The sequence below is a fragment of the Triturus cristatus genome, chromosome 2_1, assembly GCF_964204655.1.
Source record: "Triturus cristatus chromosome 2_1, aTriCri1.1, whole genome shotgun sequence".
Classification (NCBI taxonomy): Eukaryota; Metazoa; Chordata; class Amphibia; order Caudata; family Salamandridae; genus Triturus; species Triturus cristatus.
Window position 1 is genome coordinate 469,702,166 of NC_140581.1, and position 22,367 is coordinate 469,724,532.

Here is a 22,367-nt window from a genome sequence, read left to right on the forward strand (position 1 = left end):
GGGGATTCACTGCCTACAAAAAGTAGTAAGGCCAATCAGTGCACGGACATCTTTCTGAGTACGGGGCACGGGAGTATCTAAAATAGTCCGAATGCGGTCTGGTGTAAGTGCACGTCCCTCCTTAGACAGGAGGTGACCTAAATAGGTAACCTGCTGTCTACAAAATTGCAATTTCTTTCTAGAGACTTTGTGATTGTGAGAGGCAAGGAATTATAACAATAACAGTGTTCCTTCTTCACACTGCTCAGGGGTATCTGAAGCCAACAAGATATCGTCGAAATATTGGATAAGGGCCACCCCTGTAGGTACAGGAAAAGAATCAAGCTGCCTTTTTAATGCCTGACTGTAAATGCTAGGACTCTCTGTATAGCCCTGTGGAGCTCTACAGAACCGAAATGATCTATTTTTCAGGATGAACCCGAACAAATAACAGCTGTCAGGGTGAATGGGTATCGAGAAGAAAGCATTCTTCAAATCGATCACCAAACATGTAGTGGCAGTAGGAGGGACCATAGTGAGAAGTGTAGTGATATCAGAAACTACCGGAAATTGGGGCACTACATTTTATTAACTTCTCGCAAATCAATAATAAATCTGTAGATTTTAGTGTCAGTGTCTTTTTTCAAAATAGGAAGGATAGGGCTATTGCAAGTGCTATAGGGGATCGATCAAATCCTGAACAATATGTGATGATGCTTCTTCACCTTCTCGGGATATTTTGTATTGGGGCAGATGAGGCAATGAAACCCCTTCCTTTACTTGGATATGTACAGGTGGAATTACCATTTGACCCACATCAGTAGCCCACAAAGTACGGGGTAAGGATGCCAGAGCGACATCCTCATTGATAAGACAAGATCTCACAACCACTGGATAATTGTCATTCAAAATAACACGCACACCTTCCGGAGAAAAACGCATTATGGCACGAAAATATTCAAGCATATCGATACCCACAGTGTTGTCCGGTGTGGTAGGGGAAAGCAAACATGGACATGCTGCAGTGAACTTATCAAGTCTGAATTCAAGTGGCTATGAAAATGGGCTAGGTGCAGGTGTCCCATCGAATCCTATTAATGTTATCATTGTGCCGGACAGGGGAACCCTAGGAACCAATTTTCTAGACAGAGCACTACGGGTAGCCCCTGCATCAACCAGAAACCGATCAGTAGATCCCAAGACGTTTACATCAACATAAGGACCCATTTGATCTACTGGCACCTCAACCGGTTCCCTACCCCATCCTAGGGATCCCTATGCATAATCGGAATCTGCAAGAGCTTCAGCAGAATAATCAGACATTTGCTATTGATTTTGTCTATCAAAAGTATTAGAGTAATTTGGTCCTTGTTCAACTGCTTCAAATCTGGGGCGAGCTCCTGTACCTCCCCCATTTCCTGAATTCCCTGGGCATCCTCTCATACTTCCCCATCCCCGCTGGTACTGCTGACCTCGCAAAAGAGGGCACTCAGAACGCCAATGCCCAGTCTCTTTACAATAAGCACACTGATCAGGGGACAAATTTGCTCGAGAGAGAGGGGGCACCCCAGGTGTATATATTGCATGTCCGCCTCTTCCACCTCACCTAAATGGTGGCCATATACATGAGCCACTACTCACAAATCTCTTTCTACGAAGAGGGGGTCCAAGGGATAAATTTAAAGACCAGGACAGTATTTAATCCCAAAATCAACATATAATATACAAAGATACTGTCGGTCTACTGTTCAGTACGGCTCAAAAAACTGATGCACCAAAAATACAAAATTGAAAAAACAGAACAAACTAGTGTATACTCAAAAAGGATTATGCTAAAAAAGATTCAGTTCCCATCACCCACCAACGGTGGCTTGCTTCATCATCTGGGAACACTGGGAACTACCATGAATGCCACACACCTCTGAAATTGTGGTGGTTACACAGTTGTCCCAGAAGTGAGTACTAGTGTACTTCTATTCTCACACCAAATATGATGATGACTTTAGAGGGTGATGGTTGCAGTGCAAAAAGTAGTGAGTGAAAAGTGCTACTGAAAATGGCTACCAAGACCCAAATACATTTATTCTGACGCTGCCTTGGTGTCAATTAAAACAGTGCATGAACAGCTTTAGCAAATAACTGTCAGATGTCTGGGTCTACATGTTTCGGCTAGTGGATAATGAAATCCTAGCTCTCATCAGGACCTTGAATTAATGCTACTGCAAAAAAGTGTTAATGTGTAAAAACATTCAACAACATCTAGGTTGGTAAAGATACAACCTGGATGGTCTTGTAAATCCCGAAGGGGACTGCTACAGACAGTGGCGTGTAAAAGATAGCTAAAAGGGATCAAACAAAATCAAAAATAATAATAAATCCAATCTGTAACTATTGAAGCATCAGTATGGTCATAGAACAGTTTTGATATATTAATTTCTTTACAATATGATACTCTAATTGTTTCTAACACCCATTGGTGTGTTAAACGGCGACAGTCAATTTGGCTATAGACAATGCACTTACCCGGCTTGCTGCGGGTACGCACCTCGCCTCACCTGGCATCCTTCTGCACAGTTCTCAGCAGTTTTCTAGTTTGTAAGAGCCGTAAAGTAATCTGTTTAGACTTCGCACATAACTGGGCATTACAATTCGTTCTTATGACCTGGTTTGAATGCCGAAAGATTTTCCCGGATAGAATAGTTTTCCTCTCCGATGGATGATACTATTAGGGAACACACTTCCTTCTGTAAAATAGCCTAAAGATTATGTCTTAGGGGCATGCACGCAAAGGAATTAGGCTAAAACTGTGGAGCAGTGACAATGTGCATTTCGTAAATCCAGGCTCTAGACACTTACCTTTTAGACAAATTTATCTCAATGAGTGATTTATGGAGATGTGACATCGCGCCTTTTTCAATCTAGGCTCATATAGGCGTGACATACTCTTCTTTGATAAACTGCTGAAAAGTATGTTCTCAATACCTATTCTGCCATGTTTTATACCGTACTATTCAGAGTGCATGGAAAGTTACTTCACCCTCAACAGATGTAGTATTTTCCTGTTTTTGGGTGTATAAAATGTTTCTTGTAAACTTCCATTTTCTTGTAGAGCGGTGCCTCAAATCCTGAGCAGATGCCAGGTGAGGCGAGGTGCGTACCCGCAGCAAGCCGGGTAAGTGCATTGTCTAAAGCCAAATTGACTGTCGCCGTTTAACACACCAATGGGTGTTAGATACAATTAGAGTATCACATTGTAAAGAAATTAATATATCAAAACTGTTCTATGGACATACTGAAGCTTCAATAGTTACAGATTGGATTTATTATTATTTTGGATCTTGTTTGATCCCTTTTAGCTATCTTTTACACGCCACTGTCTGTTTTTACACATTAACACTTTTTTGCAGTAGCATTAATTCAAGGTCCTGATGAGAGCTAGGATTTCATTATCCACTAGCCGAAACATGTAGACCCAGACATCTGACACTTATTTGCTAAAGCTGTTCATGCACTGTTTTTAATTGACACCAAGGCAGCGTCAGAATAAATGTATTTGTGTCTTGGTAGCCATTTTTAGTAGCACTTTTCACTCACTACTTTTTGCACTGCAACCATCACCCTCTAAAGTCATCATCATATTTGGTGTGAGAATAGAAGTACACTAGTACTCACTTCTGGGACAACTGTGTAACCACCACAATTTCAGAGGTGTGTGGCATTCATGGTAGTTCCCAGTGTTCCCAGATGATGAAGCAAGCCACCGTTGGTGGGTGATGGGAACTGAATCTTTTTGAGCATAATCCTTTTTGAGTATACACTAGTTTGTTCTGTTTTTTCAATTTTGTATTTTTGGTGCATCAGTTTTTTGAGCCGTACTGAACAGTAGACCGACATACATGGGCCAACATAATTTGTGTCTTTAAATCTTTAACCTTCTTATCCTCCCTGCCTTTCACTTCCTGTTCCTGTCGTTCATAATATTGGGCCATAGTCAATAGGGAAACTGGGGAAGACGTGGTCCAAGAACTCTTGCTGGCCTTTAAGCGACTAGCTATTTCTGGTAACATATTAGCGACAAATTTATCAACAAACAAATGCTTACCCGTATCATCGGCCAATGACTGACCACTAAAATCATGGAATGTCTCTTCAAATCTTGAAAAGAAAATCAGAAACTAACTCATCCTTTTTCTGTTTACAGGACACTAACTTAGTCCAATCTATTTTCTTAGGGGGTATGAGAGTCTTTAACTTCGTCACAATAGGTTTAGAAAGATCTAATATCTCCTTCTGAGGTTTCTGCGCAGTCTCCCTTTCCGCATCTATTTGTTCTAAATGTTCCCAGGTATCACCATATGCTACATTGTCATCTATTTTACGCATTGTTCTCCACATATCGGGGGCAAAATAATCCCAAAGAACATATCGATATCTGGCAAGGTCATAGTGCAAGAGCTAATGGCTCCTTCCACCTCCTCATAGAAGGCGGCGGGATTTTTCCGGGGGTTGGGCAAAGCAACCTTAAGAGCCATCACATCTGCTATGGATATTCATAGCAGCCCTCATGTAATGCGGCATCCACAGCGTTCGTCAGTGGGATGGGCCTAGACATAGGATAGGGCGGAGACCCTGACACTCTAAGCTTGTGAGATCCGCTGCACACAGTGCTCCAAGGGCACATGTTTACTGTAAATCTGTACGTGCAAATATCCGCACTCTGTTTACTATAAATGCCAATAAAAAGAATTTTCAAAAAAAGAGCCATCACATCTGTTCTACTCCAAGGAGTATAAACCCAATTATATATAAAATACCCCTTTGTATCATCCGAAATTTTATCATAATTGGTTCCCGTACCCTTCGGAGAAACGTACAGGGGTGCAGCTTCACGTATAGGTTTCACAGTAACTGTAGTACTACTAGGTGCAACCTCTTCCACCGGAGCATCTACGTCCTGTGCTTGAGTTTGAACTGCTTCTATACCTCTCTGTTTTCTAGCTAATTCTTGCTCTTTTCGTAAACGTAATGTTGTGTCTCTTATTTTAACCACTCGTCTAATCATATCAGATAAGGCCAAAAAAGGGAAAGTCCCCTCTGTTAATTGTTTATAATCAGTATTTATATCAGCTGGTTCTAGTTTCTGAGAAATTTGTCTATAATCAAATATTACCTCCCAAGCTAATTTTTCTACAAAATAAAATTGCTCCATATTTTGCCACTGTTGAACCATAGCTACGATGACAGATGCAGTGTGAGGCCGACGAGCCTCCTCTCTAGCAGCGGTTTTTAATTTATCTTTTTCTGCTCTAGTCAAAGTAGAGAGAGTCTGTCGCCCATCTTGTTTATCTTTATCTTTTTCTTCTGAAAACAAATGCTCCTCGTCAGAAACCTCATCATCAGGGGAACTTGTAGTAGGAAATGTATACAGGGGTGTGGGTCATTCTAATAGAATGCAATCATCCTGAGGTGTATTAAGTAGTGGATAGATAGGGCGCCTAATAGGGGACTGGCCATTTACCTATAATCGACGTTCTCTATCTTTTTTCTATTTTTTCCTTCTTTTCTTTATTTTTTTAATTCTAGCGCTTTTTGATATATCGTTTTTCGTTGTTCTTTTTCTGCTATAGCTTCTGCACTTTGCTCTCTCTCTTACGTCTTTCTCCCACATACGTACACAATCAAACATATCCTGTCTATTTTTTCTTTTAAATAAACACTGCTCTACATATTGAACCGTTTTAGAATCCAATGATCCATTCACTAGCCATTGCAGATCAGAATCTTTCTTTATGTATTTGTTCCACAGTGTACCTTACCGTACATTATGGAAGAAATACCATATTTGATATACAGGTCTCTATTAGGTGTCCCTTCTGGGGGAGCCGGCTGACTTTGTTCCAAGCTTACTTTGGTACAACCAGAGCAGCAAAACCACCTACGAAGTGTGCTGAGAACAGGCATGTGTTTATAAATGTATGTAAAATACTACTACTCCAAACAAATATTCTAAAAGGAGAAAAATCTCCACAATACCTGCCTTCAAACTTTGCAAAGGATGAATAACAGATCTAAACAAAAAGCCCAGGCCAAACAAATCAAGAGTGTTGCTTCAGCAACCTCACCAAACAGAAGTCTCCAACTCCCACCTGCTGATCTCTGGTCGACCTAATGGTCACTGCAAAAATGCGCCAAAGAAAACCCCAGTCGAGACCGGCCACCATCTGGAGGGTCAAATCGGGAAAACCGGAAGAGTCACGTCGGCCTGCAAAGACAAAAGGTCTCCTCGTGCAGTGCGCTTCCTCAGTAAGATTTCGATCCTCCATCAAGACCACTCCTTCGGACGGCTGCGTCTCCGATGGGGCCCCACGAGTCGGGCACCAACTGTGGAAATGTACCTTTTTAGGGGTACACTTGTGCAGGGTCACCCCTTTTTCCACGGGTTCAAAGACCAACAAAATAGAGATCGGCACTGGAGTTTGAATAAATAACAAGTTTATTAATCACTCATGAGTGGGACCACATCCACACAGCCCTCTCAAGTGCTGCATGAGGTAGTACACTGAATTCACAAACTGTTGTCCCTTTTATACCGGTTTTCTGCAGTGTAAGCATGTGTGAACAGAAATAGGAAGAACAAGTTTTAGAAATAGTTATCAGCAAACAAGGGCAGATGAATAACTACGTGGTCAGCAAAGTGGGAAGGGGAGCAGGAATGCTTATGGCAGCAGTAAATGGTAGACAGTTAACATCTGAGACTAAGTGCACTGGCAGCTACAAACCCTCAGCACGTACATTGCTTTTAGCTGAGTCAGGAAGTCAACTAAAATAGATAACACATGCACAGTGAAAAGACGAGTAGCAGAGGACGGGAGAATTACGAAGGAAACGAAATAGACACATCAGCCAAAATGGCTGTAGCTTATGCTAAGTAAAATATCACACATTTCCACAATCCGACTCGGATTTTTAAATAAAAAAGAAAAAAGTGCATGCATCGTTTTGTAGGTGTATACATTCTTGTTGTGCGCGATTACAAAATAGTTCAGCCAGCCGCATTGTAGGTTTTTATTCTTTTTGCAAGGCAGCAGTGGAGATGCTGTACAACAAGGCTAAAACCTTTGGCAAAGCCAATAAGCCCCCAAAGGCAAGACCTATTGGGTTTGCCAATGTTTGTTCCATTTGAACCTGAGCCCCTTGCATGCATGCTTCGAGAGTTCCATTCTAACAGTGGCTTACAGTTTGCCAATATTTTATAATATTTCAGAGATAAATCTCACACCCCAGGATAAGTCCTGTTTTTTTCCTTCTTCTGCTTTTATGGCAGGAGAGCATAACTGAAGAAACTTGGGCCCTCTGGCCCCCGAGGTTGCTCTACCGATTATTAAACATTCTCACCCAGACCTCTTTCAAGAACTTACTACCTCTCATGCTAAGATTGCTTTGGGTGGATGGTTAGCCATGTATCAGTTTGAAAACATTTATTCTATGTGAGGACCCGGAGGTGAGGTTTATGCTCTTCTTTCTTCATTTATTAACATAGCAGCCATATTAGAACCTTATAGCAGACTGCATTTCCCCTAAACCCTGGGAATATGAATATAGAAGAAGGTAAAGTCCAACATGCAATGAAAAACCAGGGAGTGACATAATCTATTCTTGTCCTTTTACCCTGTTCCTCTTTCTTCAATGCTCGTAACCATGTGAAAAGTAAGTATCGGGACTCCAATCCCTTTGGTTCTTTTGAGCCAAGTTTGGTTCTTTTGAGCCAGACGGTTCAACAGCACTATTGCCTTATTGTTTGTAGCAACCGAAGGAATACCTCGGTGATCCTTTCGCAGATGCTTCTCTACTGACGTTGATTGTATGTGGCGGGGTGCACAGCTGTCCTTGAGCGCCAGAGGGCGTGTCCCCCTCGAGTCTCGTGCTCCGAGACACTTCTTCTCGCTGCCCGGAGATCGTGTCAAACTTCCCCCAGTTGACACGCGCCTGCATCCGCGGTCCAGTGTCAAGTACCTAGGAAAGTCTGTGTCAACCCTTAACTCACTTGATAAGGCCTAGTCATCTATCAAGCGTGTCTTTTACCAGCGTGTTTTCCCTGGGGCTGGTCAATGTAGAGGACTGCACGACAAAGGGGCTTTTGCAACTGATCGAGTGGTGGAGGCCCTTCTATATATATATATATACACATATATATATATATACACACACACACACACACACACACACACACACACACACACACACACACACACACACACACACACACACACACACACACACACACACACACACACACACACACACACACACACACACACACACACACACACACACACACACACACACACACACACACACACACACACACACACACACACACACACACACACACACACACACACACACACACACACACACACACACACACACACTAACCATCCTCTCCCACAGGCGCTGGGGTGGGGGTTACCTGGCCCATTTCATACACAACTGGCATGCTCTCACATCAAACTCCCTCTAGGTTCCAAAGCAATCTGTTTCTGGTCGAAAAACAGAACGGGGTCAATGCCCGGTGATCTATAGCTGGAAATTACATGAGGGCTCACATTCCGCCAATTCAAGATGGAGAGCATCCATCTTCTGCAGGATCTCCTAAGACACAACAATTGGATGGTTTGGCCGGATCTTGAGGATGCTTACCTTATGATCTCTATCTTTCCGCCGCACCAGTGGTTCCTCTAATGTCAATGGCAAGGCCAGACTTTTGAGTTCACCTCTCTTTCTGTCGGCCTCTCCTCGGCCCCCTGGTGTTTCACCAAGGTCCTCTAGCCTGTGGTCGAGTATCTAAGTGCATCTGGAATTCACATAAGAGTACCTGGAACTTATGCTCCTCTTGGATCAAAGTCCTCGCATGTTGTCCGCTTATCTGGAACTGGAGGTAAATCTCCTCCAATCCCTGGGGTTAATTACCAATCACAAGAAATAAGCCCTCTCCTCTTCCAGGACCCTTACCTTCTTGGGTTTCATGATAAATTCGGTGGAGACTACGCTGAGCCTTCTCTCCCAGAATATGGCCAAAATACAACATGTGGTATGCAGGACTTTGTCCAGGTCGAGGACCTCCCTCTGTCAAATCGCCAGAGTGGCAGGCCTCCTATCGTCCTCCATTCAGGCCATCTTTTCAGGTCCCTTTCCCTTTTGGTTGAAGGCGTCTCATCTACGTCGCAGCCTTATATATGCCCAGTACGTCAATCTCCCGGAGGAGGCCAAGGAGGAAATTCAATCGCGTCTCTCCCACATGGAGGCCTGGAACGGGCACACCATTTTCGGCTCCAAACCAGATCTTGTGATCTAATCCAATTCCAGTGGAACGGTTTGGGGTGCTTGCTGTGGGGAGTTCACCACAGGCGGCAGATGGTCCACTGCAGAACAACTCCTACAGTTCAACTGCTTAGAATTAATGGTGAGTTCCTTTGCAGTGAAATGCTGGATCAAAGACTGGGCACAATGTTGTGTGCTCCTAAAGATGGACAATGTAGAAGTGATCCGCTACATCAATCATCTAGGGGGTACCCGATCTAGGGCCATTTCGGATCTGCCAAGAACCTTTGGGAGTATTGGCCAAGAACTTTTGGGAGTATTGTCTGAAACACCAAGCTTTGCCAACCAGGTCACAGATTGGCAACTGCGACACCTCTAGGACACAAGCTTGTGGCAGCTTCTCCAAACCACATTTTGAGCCCTCTCTGCCCTGTGGGGCACCTTCACAATAGACCTCTTTGTGACCTGGCTCGATCACCAACTTCACAGATACTTCAGTTGAGGACTGGATCGCGGTGCAGTGGTGAACGATGCCTTCCTTCAGGACTGGTCGATGGAGGAGGGCTATGCCTTTCCTCCCTTTGCTGCGCTGATGAGATTGGCAGCACAAGTGAGCATGCAGGTGGCAAATCTGGTTGTAGTGACACTAATGTGGAAGTTGCAAGTATGGTTTAAGTTCTAATGGAACTTTCTTGGGATTTTCTAATCCGTCTACTCCTAGATCCCTCTCTCCTCAGTGATCCCAAAGGGAATCTTCATCCTGTGGTGATGAACGGAACACTCCAGTTATGACGTGGCGGATAACATGTCTCAATGGCAGTCCCAGGCTTTTTGAGAAGCGCAGTTGACCTTTCCCTGACATGGGTGGACTGTATGATCAAATGTTACCGACAGGCTTGATCTCGATGGTTGGGTTGGTGTCAGCAACGGAGCCTGGATCCTGTGGGGATGGACGTTGTCAATATCTTGACTTTCTTGGCCTCATTAGCTTTGGGTGGAATGGCCTACAGATTCATCAATACGTTTTGATCGTCGATTTCTGCCGAACATGCTATGGTTGACGGCCTCCTAGTCAAGGAACACCCCCTAGTTGAAACACTGCAAATGGGCATTTGCTTGTTTCTTTCACCGGAACCGAGATACTTGGTCCTTTGGGATGTCAATAAGGTCCTGAACCTTTTTATCTCATGGCATAACAATAAATATTTGTCCCTCAAACAATTATCGGCCAAGTTAGCCACCCTTTTATTTCTGGTGGCATTCAGAAAGTATAGGATTGTCAGGGCCATAGATATTATGGGGAGGACGTTTACTCCAGACAGGGTCATCTTTCATGTCACTAGGCAGACAAAATGCAATTCCGGTCTGATTTTCTAGCCATGACTTAGGAACTTCACCCCCACAGGAAACAAAGCGTGTCATTGCCTTGTGGAAACCGTTTAAGACAGTCTCTTCCCTGACCATCGCAAGATGGCTTCGATGGATCGTTCTGCATGCAAGAAGCTGGCATTGATATTTGTATTTGGGGCGAATTCTACCAGAGGGGCTATGGCATCAATAGCCTTTGCCCTCGGAGCCAGCTTGGAAGATATTTTGAACGCAGCAGATTGGACTTCAGATTCAACCTTTAAAAGGTTCTATTTCAAATCAGTCTCCTCCATTGCAGCTGTGGTGGTGGATAAACTTTAAACCAGCATAATCCTCACCTCCGGGTCCTGACATAGAATGAAAAATATCCTAGCTAATGTAACAGAAAATTTAAATTCTATTAATGCCACGGAGGCAAGGATTAGCCCACCCGATGTGTGCATTATGTCAGTTAGATTCAAATGGGTACAAGTAAAAAACAAAATTGAGCTTACAGTGGTTAAAATGTTTTCCAATGTAATTATGCTTGCAAGTTAAGGCTCATGGGTCCATTTGGTTGGTGACTGTTCTATGAATATTGATTTTATCTTGAGAGGTCCACATAGATTAAAAATTTATTTGTGTTACCACAGGAGTGGAGTCTTCTAAACAGGAATAGGATCTTTCACAGTCTGCATCAGTCACTGGAAGAAAGAGGAATAGGGAAGAAGGACAAGAATAGATTACGTCACTTCCTGGTGTTTCATTGGATGTTGGACTTTACCTTCTTTTAACTTCATTTTCCCTGGGTTTATGGGAAATGAAATGTTAGAATGTTCTAACATGACTGCTATGTTTTAAAATGAAGAAAGAAAAGCATAATCCTCGCCTCCGTATCCTTAATAGAACTGAAACTTTGTTATGCTAGCGAGGAAAATTTTCATTCCACAATACAATAAATATGGTCTTTCAGTGACATATTTTGAACTATGCTCCTATGCAACCCAGGCACACTATGCTATATCCTGGTTTAATTTGGACCCTTTTCATCCTCATGTTGTGGTAGAGAGTGACATTACATTTACAATCTAAACTTGTCTAACGTTGCCCCAAGCCATCAGTTGTGTATGTGAACTGGGCGTGGTGTTTTGCATCCAATCGCACTGGGGCCAGTTTATAATACTTTCATGTATTTACATGGATTGATAATTAATTGATACCATTAGCATCCAAACCAAAGATTGCTCACAATTATGGGCCTTCAACAGATGGGTGATATCTTCCCAGAACATTGATTTGAAATACCGTTTCTATTTAAGACTATTGGTACTGTTACTCCTCTGAACGTTTTCTTATCCTGTTGCCTGCAGAGGGAGATTAAAGCATTATGGCCCTCTTTCAACTGGTCACACCACTAATCTGGAAAGGCAGAGGTTAGTTATTGCTTTTATAACATTTCATTAGGATTGATGGCAATGGCTTGCTGTAGACTAGGTGTTGGTAGCTGATTAACAGTTTTTTTTTTTTTTAATTGTGCACAAATCCCTTAAACACTCAGCACAGATTAATCCATTAAAGCTACCTTCATAGACCGTGCTACATGCCTCCAGAATAATTAGCTCTGATGTTGATGCCTCTTGCGACATATGTAACTATCTGGAGACATATTTCACACACCTTACACAGTTGTGCCCGGCAATGGCGAGGCATGGACAAGACAGTTGTGTTGTGACTTTTAACCAGGTAGGGTGTACACTGAGTCCTAGCCTGCGGTTTGTATTATTAGGGAAAGACTCTGAAAATCTAGCATCTCTGGGTATATTCATAACTATTGCCTTGGTCTAGCTAAAGTGGAAAGTGGCAGTAGGCTTAGAGAGAAGGCCAGCCACAAAAACCCAGGATGGGTATGCGGCCTGGTGAATAGTAATTATCAGCAGACATCTAAGCAATGCTGCTCCTTGCCACCGCATACCTCAGACATTTGGGAATCCCTGAGGGAGCATATGGTGACTATGGGGGATAATGCAGTTAACTGAATTACACTGTGGTTACTGACTCCACTCAGGGGTGTAGCTTAGTCAGTGAAATTTGAGGTATGTGAATCTCCAACTCCCAATTAAAAAGCAGTAGGATGCAGGGTGGAGGGGTGAGATGACCAATATTAAGAATGCCACTGGTTAGACTATTTGCAAGTATTCATCCGATCACCTTTTGGTTGTTGGAGTTGCTTTCCAACCCTACTACTGCAATATTTGTGAATCCCTAAAAGTGGTAAATTTGTACTCATTTAAGGTGTACTTCCATTTTTTTGTTCAAATCTGTTTTATTGAATTTTTACAGAGACATACAGAATAAAACGTACTTTCCCAATACTCATGCATGTAGCCTCATACCAACCATATAATTGTGCTTTCATTGCACGTCAGCTGAGCCCTTCAACATTCACGGCTCATTCATTTAAGGTGTACTTCCATGGGTACAGATTTACTATTTTTTGGTACACTGGTCACTACATACATTTAAATATCTGCTCCAAAAAACAAGTTCAAAACTGTTGGTGAAACAAGAAAAATCGTCATAAAGCAAACCCAACTAAGTGCTCCCAGGCCCAACTCCCACGTAAAGGATGCATGCGGGGTGTAACCCCCAAACACCCCCCTCCCCCGCAGCTACTGCTCTGCCTGTCCCACTTGGGCCTGGTAGTTCTCCCTGGGATTTCATGACTATGGTCACATATAAAATAAAAGCCTGGAGTCACTGCCCTGGAATCACTTATTTTCATAGCACACACTCCTTTTCATCCCTGCTACGAGAAGCTTTGATAGAAGAGTTGTCAAATCGGTGCATGTGGGCAGCGCTCCATGTCTCCAGTCCTAGCCTTTTACAAAACATTTTATCAAGTTACTGACGGCCCCATGTACTAAGCCCAATTTGCAAATAAAGGTGGGTGTGCCAGCAAATTCATGGGCTAGTCGAGCCTGATCAGAGCCAAAGGTTTAGCTTGGCTCTATGAGTCCATGCACAAGCCAGGCCATGAAAACGTTTGGCATGCAATAAACATAAAATAAAAATATGATACAGTCTCTTCAAAATTCAAAAACATTTTCCACTTTAGTATATCAGATTAGATCACTGCACAGACAGACATTTTCTAAAAGTGATAGTTTTTTAACATGAGCATAGAAATATTCAAGGGTCCCTCTCTAACAACAATGTCTTTAGTGAACTAAAAAGCAAGTTAGTAGTCATGTAAACCCTAAACGTGGCCTAGATTATAGATGAGCAAAATCATTGTCTAATAAATCCACCAGAAGAGGTGCTTGTCCAGTGCACATCATGAATTCATGTATTTAAAAGTGCTCTCATATGCGATAATAAAGAAAAAGGAAGCTCTGCAAAATAAAATGTTTGCCTAGGATCATAAAATTTGGACAAGCTGGGAAAGGTGCTGATTCTAGGTTATCTAGTTTCACAGTCTGAAATTCAAGCCACCAGATATATATATCTCGGTCTCTCTCTCTTCTGTTTTGTATCAAAGGTCACTGCTTTGATTTATTCTTGATGCACAATGAGAAAAATTACATTGACATAGCAGACCCAACTCATGGCCCCCAGACCCAACTAGCAAGCCAGGAATGCATTTATTTGGGTGTGTCACACTCCAAACCCCTCCCACCTCCTGAAGCCCCTGACTCCGGTGCTACTGCGCTGCAATACCAGTGCACCATTACAGGAGAAAGCAGCCCTGTCAAGTACCACACATCAGAGGTTAGACTAACATTTTAGTGCTGGTGTGGTGTAGTTCCTATAAACCTATTTATGGTCTGCGCGTTTAGACAACAGACTGTGGGGGTAGCTGATTCCAGACACCCCCACCGGGTATATTCGTCTGTATACTAGTTAGCTCACAATGCCACTGTAAACTCCTCTCACCAAGGAGAGAAGTGTTCTTGGCAACTATTGAACATGACAACTCTGTCCCGTCAGGGATTGTGGAAACAGTACAGTACTTTCCGCTCAGTCACTTGTGATCACTATGTCTCAGAGAGATACACAGAAAAAACGGTGGGGACATTTCCAATAAGCATTTATTGAAGCAGCGTCATTCTAGTGTAAAATAGGTGTGCTGAAACAACCATAAGACAGAAACAGATATAAATGATTATAAGCACCAACAGAGCAAATGGATTGTAGATTTCTACCATAGTGCTTAAACAATGAATACAGGCAGGTATAAAAAATAAATGACAGTAATAATGCGTACTCCTACGATGCGACCCTGACTAGATGTACCTACGTGTACCTAGCATGAATGTAGGTGTGGAGCCAAGAATCCCCTTAGGATAAAGCCAACCCCATTACCTGACGTAAGAGACTGTGGGACCCAGTCTTGGTCTCGAGATGGACACACCGCGAGGGATGTCAGACCACTGCGAGCAGGAGTGTCAGCATGCAGGAACCTCAGCGGCTTGCATCAGTGTGTCATTATTGAAGTCCTTTTTCTCCTCTCTCGCCTCAGCAAAGATATGGTGTTTATATACCCAAAGTGGTACCCTCATCGGATCTACCTTGCTGTGTCATGTCGGACTAGGCTGACGGAAGGAATGACCCGTATACATAGTTATTATGCAGGGGGTGGTAGTCCTGCTGAGATTCCAAGAATCCTCATGCATAATGAATGAGGCTAGGTTTCGGAGAAAACCCCACATCATTTAAGCAGTACCGTAACTAGGTAAAAGGTCAGTACCAAGAACTGCTATGTAGTGTAGTGGCAGGGAAAATATAGGTGAAAGGTCGGATTACTACCTGAACCTATATCGGGGTGCCTGTATGAAACCGAACAATGGCATCACTGCACGTAAAACCATAAGTCACTCATAGCGCCCCCGGACCACCTGACTTCATTAAAGATTTAGCATTTGGGTTTTATTCTTACGCAGGCAACAGGCTGGCTGGCTATTCTTCAGCTGGCTGATAACTAAAAGGTAATCGTTAACCACCACCAGTATTGCATGAAGCCAAAGCTAAGTGGGCGTGAAATGTAACATAAAAGGGCAAATCCAACAGAGCCAGTTGATTAGTCCCATGCCATTAACCAACATTTCTTTTCATCAAGCAAGTGCTGCTCATATTGCTTCTCAATCTGGATTTTCTTGCAAAGTATGTTTTTTTAATTTATTTTTTTCTAAAGCGAGACCTATTTGCTTTACTAACGCTTGCTTTAATGTAACTTCAATTCAATTCTTATTCGGTCCATATGCGACCCCACTACCTGCTGTGAGCTGTTCTAAACTGGGATGCATCCTAACTGGCACATGCTCTCTGCGAAAAATCAATTTATGGCGTGCACGGGGTTTTAAAGCCATCACATTAGCCATTCTTGCTTACTCTATGTGTGCGCCGAGGTGGAGATCAATGTCGACCTGAGTGTTTCCCATTAACCAGCATTCCCCTTCCACCCGTGTGCTTTCAGACACAAACATCCGTTGTGTAAGTGGAGCCACCGAAAGAAGATCCGGACTTTAAACCAACGCGATGTTTATTCCATCTGTCTTGCGGAGTTCTTCTGGGACTGAGAATTTAAAGTACAGCCATGTAAAACCGGTTTTGTTTTTATTTCACGTTAATAAGCTTAAAAATAGATTCCCAGCACTGAGAAATAAAACCGCATAGATAAATGTTAAAGCTGAAGGTCAGGAGCAGACACTCTGCAGCATTGGCCCAAAGATCTCCGAGTAACCACTTCCTCATCACCATGCGACTCCCACAAACAGCGAAATCCCTGACACCCCCGGCATAGAAAGCGTTATTAGCAAGCACTCACAATGCCTAGAGGTCTGGCTTATGAATGAAAGCACTGTTTGGCTCATTGATGGGCTTTCATGGGATGCAGCGCACTGCTGATACAATGAGCAGCAAGCAAACAGCATATTGGAACTGTCTGAGGACCTGTAACATTCTCTCAAGAACAATTACAATAAAAAGAGCAGCCTGGTATTAATATACTTATGAAGCTGATGTTTCACGCCCTGCCTCCACCCCCACCCTGCCAACCAAATATGCCTTCCCTCCTCTTTCCTTTGATTAGCATTGCAGTAATATTTGCAATACAAGGCTTTTTTCCCCTCGGACTTTAAATCTTCGGATGTCTTCGGCTTATATAGGCTATAACTGTTTATGTGTCGTTTGGCATAATATTGTACATATATGATGTTGCTCTGTACAGCTGTATGCCTTCCCACTCTTGTACTATTTGATTTCTCACTTCTGTCATTTGGTATGTGATCTGCATCTGCCTGCCGATGTACTTTAGTTGTGCGGCATGTACTGATTTTTAGCCTGTATTGCTCATTTTAATCTCCAGTTTGTATATCTTTTTGCTTAAAATAAAAAAATACTTTGAACACAAAAAAAAGAGAAGCAGAGAAATCAAAGGGGAACTATAAAAAAATAACAAAATTGAAAGCTAAAAGACTGGCCAGCCAGCCCTGACAAAGAAGCACACTACTTATTTTCAGGTGGACGTGCAAATTATCAGAAAATGTCATATTCACAAGGCAAGAGATCTAAAGATTGATGTGGACTTGAACCATTACCCCATAAGGTCCACTGATGTGGATGGCAGCAGAATGTGAATTACACTCTAAAACAGACAACTGACAGAAGAGGCCTGACCCAAAGGCCCTATGTGTTTCTATATAGATAAACAGTCCTGTAGAAAATGATCATGAGATTACACGAAGGCACCTATGCTAAAATTCAATGGGGGGGGATACGGAAAAGACACTGCCGATTTTCCTGTTGAGCGTGGGGTTCGGCAGGGGTGCTCAATGGCACCTACCTTGTTCACCCTTTTTATTAATGGCATAGTCTCCTGTATTCAATCACAGGCAGTTGATGCTCCTTCTCTTGCAGGTGTCAAAGTTCCGATTTTAATGTTTGCCGATGACACGTTAATCTTATCTAAAACTCCAAGTGGATTGCAAAAAGCATTGGATATTTTTGACAAGTTTTGTGGGGATCATGGTCTGGAGGTGAATGCATCCAAAACAAAACTCATGGTTTTTAATCCATATCGTAATTTTAAATCTAATATTACCATGAGTGGACGAACTCTCGAGGTCGTATCATCTTTCACATACCTGGGAATCCTTATTTCTAACGATAATAGGTGGAACCAGCATTTAACCATTGCAACTCTGAGGCACAAGCAACTGGCCGGAACTATCTTAAAGGAGCACAGGAAATCATTAACTAAACCGATTAAACCACCCCTGATCATATATGAGGCAAAAGCAATTGGGTCGGCATTATATGGGGCTGAGCTATGGGGGCACGATAACCTACAGGAGTTGCAAACCTCAGAGAATAAATTCCTTAGGAAACTAACGGGTACACCCCAAAGTAGTCCGTTATTACCCCTGAGATATGAGCTTGGAAGGAAGAAAATCTCGGAAATGGCCAAATTACGACCAATTTTATATTGGCGTAGGTTATGGACTACACCTGAGCTTATTCATTATGCATCCGGGTTCATTGACGTTGTTAGAGCAGATTGCTTTAACAAAATCAGATGGTTCAAATCATTAAAATCAATATTATTTGAACTAGGACTGAATGCACTATGGTCCGACCCAGCAGGGGCATCATTCCCGACCAAGGCAACCCTAAAAAATATTTTTGGGGATAATGTCGATAACAAAAGCCTCCTCAGTATCAATTGTGGGGTCATGACTGCTAGTTTTCTCGAGGTCAAATTGTACCCCATGTATGAACTGTATTGGGATTATATATCCAAACCTTTGGATAGGAAATTGCTTTTTCAATTAAGGGCGGGCTCTCTTCCTCTTGGTTACCTAACATCTAAATGGAGGGAAGGTGGCCCTGCTACATGCCCAGCTTGTGGGGAAGGTAATGAAACACTTGGTCACTTTTTGTTTTCCTGTAAACCATACTCTACTCCAAGGCGTGTATGGCTGGCACCTATGAGCAGGAATTTGGGTACCAGGAGTAGTATGGTGGCTTTGCGCATAGTAAGATCAACTACTTTAACCTGGATTATAATCGCCACCGCCAAGTACTTGGGGTGGGCTTGGACAATCAGGCAGAGATTGCTAGTCCGGTGATTACTCTCTGCCTAGTTGAACAGAGACTGCTAGAGTATTATCTATTCTCTGTGTGATGTATCTTTTCGTGTCATCGGGACAAAACAATTTTAAATGCTCTTTTTTAGAATAATGATTTTATGAAATTATATTTAAATGTACTAATCATATTAATGAACTTTACACCTGCGAAATGTACGTTTAAGAGGCTCTGTCACTAGCACAAAGAATATATAAATTGTATATAATTGCAGTACCTTTAACTATGAATTGCATTATTGTGATGAATCTTAACTCCTCTTTGTAAATAACTTTTATTCTTTTTTTATGAACTGTGCGTTTGTCAAAATGACATCTCAGATTTAATTGTTTTTTATTATATGTTTGTTTGTCTGCTTTTATGAGTAAATCTCGAATAAAGCACTTTTTTTTTTTTTGATAAACATTCATATGTATGTATTTTTTAATGATTTTTTCATTAAAAGATCCTGGCAGACAGCAAAGCCTGTCAGGCCTTCCGAAGAGATTCTAGCAAGAATTATTACAGTGCAAATCTTCTACCCCTACGGTTTATCAAAGGGTACGGTAACAAACAAAACAGATTTCCTATAATGAAACACCCGACTTCTTTTACTTAAAGTTCGGTTGGTTTTAATATATGTGTTACATAGTAAATAAATCCGAACTTTTGCCTCAGTCATAACTTTTCTTAATAAACAAATCAATGACATCTGGAATACCTTTTTCTAGTGAACTAACTAGCCCTATGGGTGTTATCATTGGCTTGTTACCATAACCAACACAAACCAAGTGCATTGAGCTTAAGCTTTCCCACAAGGCAGGCAACCATCAGACATACCGTCTTAATATTACAAAATATATACACAATTACAGTTGGCAGAGCAAAATACTGAGTAACAACAAGTATCCTTAAATGGCTATTGACCTCAAAGTTTGCTTTTCACAAAAACTATGTAAGGTCTACTGCCTTTATCGTAACTTTTTCAGAACAATCAGGCATATGACCTTTATGATTGGGTTGCCACCATAACCAACTCTGACCTACTGTGTTGTGCATCAGATTTCCTATAAGGCAGCAATTGGGTATATCGTAATAAAATTATAAATAAGTGTAACATTACAGTTATCAAAACAATATAAAATCCCTCCTAAGTGAGCCTGACAGGAGTATTGAAGTGCACATCTACTATCCGCATGTTATTTTCGGTTCGATCATCAACAACAAAACCCTTGCCTAATGCGGTAATCAGTGAGATTCCATGTAACAAATACCTGCCTACAAGCTTCAGCATGGTGTATTAACACTCGATCTCACAAGGCAACCATCAGGCACAATGTCAAAAAATTATGAAGGGGTGTAAAATTACAGTTGGGCAAGCAACATACTATCTCACCTAAGTGGGTCTAACAAGGATTCCCACAGAGCTGACCTTCTATATCCATGGTTTGTCAAAGGGGGTACCAATATCAAAACCCTTGCCTGCCATAATAAACTATGAGATTTCAAGAAAGAAAATCCTTCTCTGCAGGCTTTCAAACAGAGTTATAACAATCTTCCTGTACATCGATTTATGTTAACATATGCTTTACACAAAAAATACGTCAGGCATACTGCCTTTATCGAAACGCTTTATAATAAACAGATCGGACCTACAGTTATGATCACGGTCTTGCCACCATAACCATAAGATTTCCTACAAACGAAAAACTGCAATAAAAGCACTCTTTTCAGCTGAAGTGCACAACTTCGGCCCAATCAAATACTGAACTCAGGGAAACCAACATGAGGGTGAAGTTTACGCCCCTCTCCCAATGCTACCCTGAAAGCTCTTCTTGTGTTGATTACATAAAGATATTGTCTTATTTTTCATTCTATGTGGGAATATCAGCTATAAAAAGGTTAACATTTTCAAAATGGGTTTCTATTAGACAGGATGATTTAGCAAATCATTCAGTCATGCATATGTTTTCATTGTTAAATGTGAGCATGAAATACATTTAGAAAAGACCTATTGGTATGGCCAATAGGTCTGGCGTCTTAATGTGATGCAGCCTGCACACACAAAAGCTTGCAACTCACTTTGTATTCTCACGGACACATCTTTCATCCTGCATCTATAGAGACACATCACTGACCCTGCAATTCCATCTCTCACTATGCCCTCACATACCACTAAAACACCACATACGCCGACCATTAGACTTCACTCACTCACCCACCCAACTTCCACTCTCCACACCTCTTACCCTGCCGTCACACACCTTTCATTCTACACACAAGACTCACCTTGAAAACTCACGAACTGCTCACCCTGCACACTCACACAACTCTCACCCTGCATTCACGCGCCTGATCAAATCTCTTACACAGCTCCGATACCACTAACACACAATTCACCCTGACTGATCCGAATAACTTACACAGCGCTCTCCCTGCACTCATGCACCACTCACACACTACTCACATATCTCTCATTATGCACCCAAACACTTCTTATCATGTACTTACACTTATCACATTAACACACTACTCATGTTGACTGCTCATTCTGCACTCACATACCTCTCATCCTGCACTTACACCGTTCACTCTATGCATGCACAGTTGACTGCACACACGCCACTCAATCCCCACACACACACACACAATGCTCACTTGGTACTCACACATCGCTCACCTTGCATTCATATACCATTCACCTTACCCTTAGACACCCATCATCATGCATGCTAAACCTCCATTCAGACATTGCACCTCTGCACTCATACCACTTACAAACCTCTCACCTTGTATTTCACTCTGTCCACTCTACTCTCTAACCGGTCACTCTGCACTCATCCTTCACACACACACACACTCACCATGCAAAACACACACCATTTACCCGCACTCATACACCGCTTACCATGCATATTCACCACTTATCCTGCACACTTATGCACTGCTCATGATGCACACTCATTCTGCACAATAAACTGTTCCCGCTGCTCTACACTTTATGAAAACAAAACTTAAGATCTGTCTGTATCACGTTTATATATTTTCTTTGAAGAGCTATGTTAGCAACCACACATGTAATCCTGGTTGTATATCAATCATTTAATCAAATATGCATGTATCTTTTTGTTAGATTGCAGCTTCCTGTGACAATGAATATACTTGTAAACTTTAAAGGCACTAGTAGGCCCGGAAGCCATAGAGCTCAACTTTGAACCTTGCACTTTTACTAAACAGTGTAACCTCGTTTTAAAACCTGGCAAGGTAAGCAGGATTTTGTGAGAATAATGGGGCCACTATTGTGTATATGAATGGCATCTTCTCCTGAAGACCATTTTGCACTTCCTTGATAACTGTTTGCTGAAAGTAACAAGTTTCAGGTCACATGATCATGCTGCATTGACTTGTATTGACAGCAAATGTATATATGCTAGGTTGAATTTATACATAAATTTTAGCTCTCAACTCCAACAGACTGTTTTCTAGCGAATGCCCTGGTCAGTTCAAAATGACAATTGTCTTTGATCTTTTGTCTTGCTTCCCGACGTGCTGTTTCATTTTTAACATTTCACGACACTCACCCAGAACTCACACCG

The 22,367-nt window shown here is 42.1% G+C and overlaps 1 protein-coding gene across 5 annotated transcripts in view; it reads right to left on the minus strand.

The window, feature by feature from the left end:
- POLK (DNA polymerase kappa) overlaps positions 1 to 22,367 on the minus strand; it is a 1,025,073-nt gene that overhangs the window by 673,112 nt on the left and 329,594 nt on the right. The window contains exon 1 of one of the 5 annotated variants that reach the window (XM_085632296.1): positions 15,010 to 15,027. The exons of the other annotated variants lie outside the window; for them this stretch is intronic. The gene's annotated coding sequence lies outside the window, so the exon portion shown is untranslated. Of the gene's footprint in view, positions 1 to 15,009; positions 15,028 to 22,367 lie in introns of those variants that run through there. 5 annotated transcript variants of the gene reach the window in all.